The sequence below is a fragment of the Aulonocara sp. 'chitande type north' Nkhata Bay genome, linkage group LG12 (genome assembly GCF_057382095.1).
Source record: "Aulonocara sp. 'chitande type north' Nkhata Bay isolate Kocher_YH1m ecotype deep benthic linkage group LG12, A_spYH_male_GT1.1, whole genome shotgun sequence".
NCBI lineage: Eukaryota > Metazoa > Chordata > Actinopteri > Cichliformes > Cichlidae > Aulonocara > Aulonocara sp. 'chitande type north' Nkhata Bay.
Genome location: NC_141355.1, coordinates 21,750,030 through 21,756,029, shown reverse-complemented (window position 1 = coordinate 21,756,029; position 6,000 = coordinate 21,750,030). Strand labels below are relative to the sequence as shown.

General features: G+C 43.9%; 1 protein-coding gene across 1 annotated transcript in view; it reads left to right on the top strand.

The window, feature by feature from the left end:
- The first annotated feature begins 663 nt into the window (after positions 1-663).
- Positions 664-6,000, top strand: part of wscd2 (WSC domain sialate O sulfotransferase 2) — a 44,269-nt gene continuing 38,932 nt past the window's right edge. Inside the window, exon 1 of the mRNA XM_086314303.1 lies at positions 664-1,183. The gene's annotated coding sequence lies outside the window, so the exon portion shown is untranslated. The remainder of the gene's footprint in view (positions 1,184-6,000) is intronic.

Genomic DNA, 6,000 nt, shown 5'->3' with positions numbered 1-6,000 from the left:
TTTTCATTAAAATCTACATCCTACTCACAGCCAAAATTCAGTTTTATCTTCATCAGTTAACAGGATTTTTTCTTCTTCTTAAAATGCATAAGACTTTTTTTTAGCCTGGATAACTCCTCCATAAAGGTCTTATTGTGCAGACGTGGCTGCACAGTTGCCTTACTTGCCACCCTGATTCCTTGGTGTTCATACCTCAACATAACCTCAAAGGTTCATGCTATTTCTTGAGCTGAGGAAACATCTACCTGAAATCGTTTGTGTTTTGTGAGCATTTTGAGCGTCTAACAAACTGCTCAGGCTGCTAGGCAACATGTTGGAAGTTTATCAAGCTTTGGAAAGTGTTTGCTTTCCAAAACTTTGCTTTTCCAAGTTATGAAAATGTGCAAAGCAAAACAAAACGAGGCCTTATAATTGCCTTTTGGAGAATCCTAAATAAGGATACCCAAACTTTTGGACGGTCGATCCATCGCAGAACCCACGCAGACCGCTTGCATGTGCAAACACTGCACCCCGTCCTGAATGAAAATCGCATTTTTTATCAGCTTATCCGCAGGGGAGCGCATCGTCGCCGCGCTGAGTGGTCACCTGTGTGGCCCGGAAAGCTTGAGCGTCGGGAGGAGTGCGGGGACTGCTGCGCCTCTGTGTGCTCTGCTGTGTCTCTTTAAGTACAGCAGGCAGTGCTGTTGGTCCGCGTGGGAGTGCAGGGCACACGGTGCGGCGGCACTGCCTCTTCGCCGCGTCAAACAGCCCTCTTCTAATCGGACGGGCGACAGAAACGACAAGTCGACACACCGCATGCGTTCGCTGTTTGACCCAAACAGATGACTGGAGCCACCGGGGCGAAGACCGGACTGTTTCAGAGGGGCTCGTCCATTGGTGAGGCCATTAACATTACTCCCTCCTTCTCCTCGGACTGAGAGCTGGAAGCGCGTAGCGGTTCATCTGCACTACAGCAGATTATTGAGCAGCACAGAGAGACTGTACGGGCTAATGGGATTGACAAACTAACATTAGCGCTACAGGGCTTTTCTGAGAGTATGGTGCTCTTCATTTTTGGCCGAGTTATCGTGGATATGAATCATGTCTGAGCCCGAGGGGTGACCATCCTGAGCTGAGTTGCGTCCTGTGAACTGCAACAACACCAAAGCTTGTGTTGAGAGCCTTATTCTGACTCATGTTCAAGGTAAGCCCGAAGACTACTCACACACACACACACACACACACACACACACACACACACACACACACACACACACACACACACACACAGACAGAGAGGACACATATATATGTTTTTTCCCCTTTTCACTGCAGCAGCTCGAAATATGTCCTGCAAAAGCAGCGCTTGCTTGCTTGCTTAGTGTTGGTGTTGCAGAAGTCCTGATGTTCTCGCAGTGCAGCTGCTCTGGAATAGTGATTCAGACCAAAAACCACAGCTCAGAAATGGTTTTTGCAGAATTTGACTGTCACTTGTTGAAAAGACTGGCCATATGTTTTGCTTATACTGAACCGCCGGTACTAAAAATATCCATTTGAACTAGATTTTCGAAGCTATTCTGCTCTTAACATAGTTGCAGACTAACCCAGTGCGGAAGTGAATGTTTTATATTTTTAATGCAACGTATTCTGCTGTCTCCTCAGAGCAGTGGTCGCTAAAAATGCGTCAGTCTAACCAGGTGCCCGTCTGGTGGCCACAGTCAGAACCCCTTCAGCATTTGTGTGAAGATCCTGGCGTTTCATTATAGCCCACCTGCTATTTTTTTTTTTGAAGAGCTGCAAACTGAGACTCTGAAAAGAGGCCTGTATTCATAGCCTTTTTAAATTTGGTTTGGGAAACCATTTTAGTATTTTCAAGGATGTTTGTCTCTGTACCTGAGGTTATGTGGTTCTCTTAAAGTGCTTCTCTCAAGTGTTTTGCAGTGTACTGAATATTTTTTAGGTTTACCTCGGCTTGAAAAGATTTCCACTGTCTTTTATAAAGTGTACAAGTGAGATTTTGCATCAAGAAACAATAAAATAATACAGTGTAAATGTGTAATTTATATTTAATCATTCATCCTCAGCATTACCAGAATATTATGCACATTGAGCGACCTCCAGTAACCCTTCTTGTTTCTGATGACCTTGGTGTTCACTGTATTGAGAAACTGCTCATTGTGGAGCGTGGAGGTGGGAGAAGAAGAGCGTAGTGGCTGTTAAGATGGATCACAATGCTCAAAAATCAATTGATGAATGGGACTAATTGGTCATGCTGGTGTTTCAGCACTTGTCATGGCAATAAATAAAAAGCATAGAGCCTGATAGACCGCTTGTTATGGCACTCAGTTCATAGCTCCTGAATCTAGTCCAAGCTGAATTGATCAATAGTGTGAACATCACTGTAAAATATTACCTAACCGTTTTCGATTTCACTTTATTTGAGCGGAAACCACTGGAAATCTGCGTTTCTGCTGCATTTGAATATTGTTGTGGTTTCATTTGTGCCAGGCAGGAACCTGCTGATGCTCGTTTAAAAATAAAATCGCATAGATTTTATTGTTGCTAACATTAGCTGTGCTCTCCCACAAGCTCAGTCCTCCCTCAGGCAGAAGTGAACAGACGTCAGGGAAACATGCTGATGGCTGAAATTCATATTTGTACAGAAGTCAAATAGATTCTGCTGCCGATGCAGTGAATCATCAGGGTCAAAGTCACCGCATTTTGTATCTCCAGGATCCTCTTGGTGACCATGAAGATGAAATCCTGAAAGAAAAAATGTTTTCTTTTTAACTTGATGCTGAATGTGAATGATTTTCACACACAGGATTAACTGTGAGAAACCTGAATGTGCTTACATATGAAGTCCTTTGTGTAGTGACTGGGTGACTGGCGGCAGAGGGAGAAGGCTTTGAATTCCTCCAGCGCTTATTCCATGGATCGCATCCAGTGGACGCAAGCTTTGAAGATCGCCAGAGGAATCACAGTTTGCGTGGTTGTGAAAGCCATTACAGTGACGTGAGGGTGGTGCAGCACCACTAGACTGGATGGTGCGCTCCTTCCTGATATATTACCGTCAAGAAAGGATGTCAAGATCCTCATTACAGCGTCTTCACAGTGAGTGGCATGGATGTGAATACCAAACACAACTAGCGCTGTCCCTTCATGTTTGTCAGTAACTGATTTTTTTCAGTTTCCTTGAAGAAAGAGTTGATTTTAGAAAGAGGATAATCTTTAAAACTGTGTTACGGTTGCACAGGCCGAAGGAGTGGGTCACCCTCGCCGTGTGCACATTTCAGCCAGATTTTCAGCTTATACCAGGATTATTCACAACGGCAGACTTCCTCTGTGAGACGTAGCCAGATAATGACAGCCTAGACAGGTGGTGAGGAAATACTGCGAGGCAGACATCAGACAAAGCTGGGAAACCCCGAAAGACTAATCTGTAAGTCAAGTGTGGGGGATTTTGTCCAAAGATATTAAATTTGCAGATGCACTTATCAGGCTCAAATAAACTGAGGAAGAAGAAGACAAGCAACCTCGATGTTAAAAAGGAAACATCTAGACGATATAGTCTACCACCTTCAAGTCGATCTGTTTTGTCTCTGTTCTGATGATCAGGTGAAAAAACCTTTCACAGTGCTCGCAGTCAGTTTGCAGTGAGTGAATATAATGTAAAAGCCAATTATATTTTTGAACTCAGAGACCTGCTGTTCAGGCTTTTCTCTCAGACAGACACAGGCACCCTACTGAGGACATGTTTAATCCAACCGAGGCTAATATGAGGCCTCTGTTTGTATCTGTCTGAGTCACAGTGCAAGGTTATGTGCTTGCATGTCGTCGATCTCCTTACATCCTGGCAGACCGAGTGTGTTTTTAAACAGAGGCAAAGACATTCAGTAGGTAATTATTGCATACTTTTTATATCTTAATCAAGTGCACGGTGCATAATTATTCGAGCGCAGCTAAATATCAGTTGCTCTTTCAGTGTCATACAAACCTTTCTTTGGTTTCTGGAACACAAACCATATTTCATTTTTTTGCATGTTACTCTTAAGTTATTGTGGAAATTTAAAGTTCAAAGTTGAAATGCGACCGCCAACCTCTCGTGCAATCCAAAAGCAACACCTGCCGTCAAATTGCATTCACCCCGCGCTTAACCGTGCAATCAGGTCCTTTAGTTTTCTGAACACAGGGTGTATTTTCTCAGCAGATAATTGTAATTAAACAGATTTTTCTGTTGGCTACATAGATTGGTACTCACCCAATGTGGAAAACATGCTCTTCTCTTCTAAAGCTTTGTCCTTGAACTGGAACTATCAAAACATTTACTGTTGTGTCAGGGTCTCGAGCTCCTTGTTTGTTCTCTGTGCCATCAGGCTGCCTCGCAGTTGTCTGATTGCTAACGTCTAGTCAGACGGCGTGATGTTGTAGGTGTTTGAGAGGGAGGGTAAATAGAGTGTAAATTGGGTAAAATGGAAAAAGATAAGGAGCAGACGATAAGGAGAAAAAGGTGACTTTAAAAGACACATTTTCTGTGGTCTACAGCTGACCTTGAGACTCTGCCTGTCGGCGGGATTAGTACATCACTACTGTAATTGTTCACCTTGAGTAGCAGACCTCCTTGTTCTTTCTTCAACTCGATCCCTGCTTCACAAGAAGCCTTTTGTTGGTGTTAAACTGCTGGGCTCTGTGTTTTATACCTGCTGCCCCAACAGAAGTCCAATCTGGCAACAGGAGAGGCTTTAAATGGGGGAAAAAAAATGTAGTTTACTAACTCCGCTTTTAGGAACCGGAGACCAAGACTGTCTGACCGCATGCCTGCGTGCAAGTCTCTGGGTAATGTTCTTGACCTTAACCAAAAAGCTGCCTTTTATAGTCCTAAATGAGTTTTTCCACATAAAAGTTATTTATAGTCCGATTAAGGAAGCTGAGTAATGTGGGAGTTGCGATAACAAGACGTAATTTGTTTACAGTGTCGTTAAAGATATTGGCTACAAAGTATAATTTAATGACAGCAAAACACTGGGATTCTTTGATTAGTTTTATTAGGTCAATAAAGAAGATGTTCCTTCCATGTTCCAGCCCTGTGGTGCTCTCTCAGCATTGGGAACATAACTCCAAGCAGTGTTAGTCAGTCTGTAAAAACACATCCATCAACTTCCAGACTGCACCGTAAAGAATTAGACATGCTTTTGCTTTAAAGAGGATGTCAGAAGATTTTGATAAACCCTGTCCCAACAATACTGCAGCACAGCAGCAGGAGCCCCGGTGTGATAAAGAATCTGAAGGAGTGGAGCCCCCTCCAGGTCTGTCAACTTGTGCAGTCAGTGTCAGCGCTGGCTTCAGATCTCCTTTCAGCATGCTGCTCCCTAATTGGGCCGTCACACTTGCTAGAGAAATTTGTCAGGTTGCTGTAAAATGAACTACTTGGGCAAATCAAAATGTGCATCATTTTGTTCCTCCCCAAACCACTCATCTGCCCGTGAAATAACAGGATACTCGGGTTTTTAAATGGATAAACTACTTTCACTCATTTCCTGTTGGGAGTGTGTCATTAAAGGGTAAATACTTGCACTTTTTTTTACCACAGTTGTTTGCTCAGTAATTGCATTTCCTGGGATTTCATCTGAAAGATGTGCATCGGTAACCAAGCTGCGCCTATTTATACACGGCACGCCTAAAGTAGGGGCTTATTATTCTTACACTCAGCCTTACATGTTGTTCCATTAATTTCCAGCAGCAAGCAGGATAAGCGGCTAAGTCTATCCCCTTATCGGCTACTTTTCTGAATCTGGCAGTGAGCAGAGCGCGCACACATGAACTCCTCCTCTGTGCTAATGTTCTCCATCTGTCAGTAATGCTGCTCAGGTTGGATGAGATGTTGGGAGCTATCACACGCAGTGACTGCACCACGCCTGGTCAAGCACGAGCCCATCGCCACGCCATGTCAACCCTCATCACCTCCCCTCTCTCGGTGATGGTGCAGATGTTTCCCAGGTTGCTCGGGGGTGGTAGGATGAC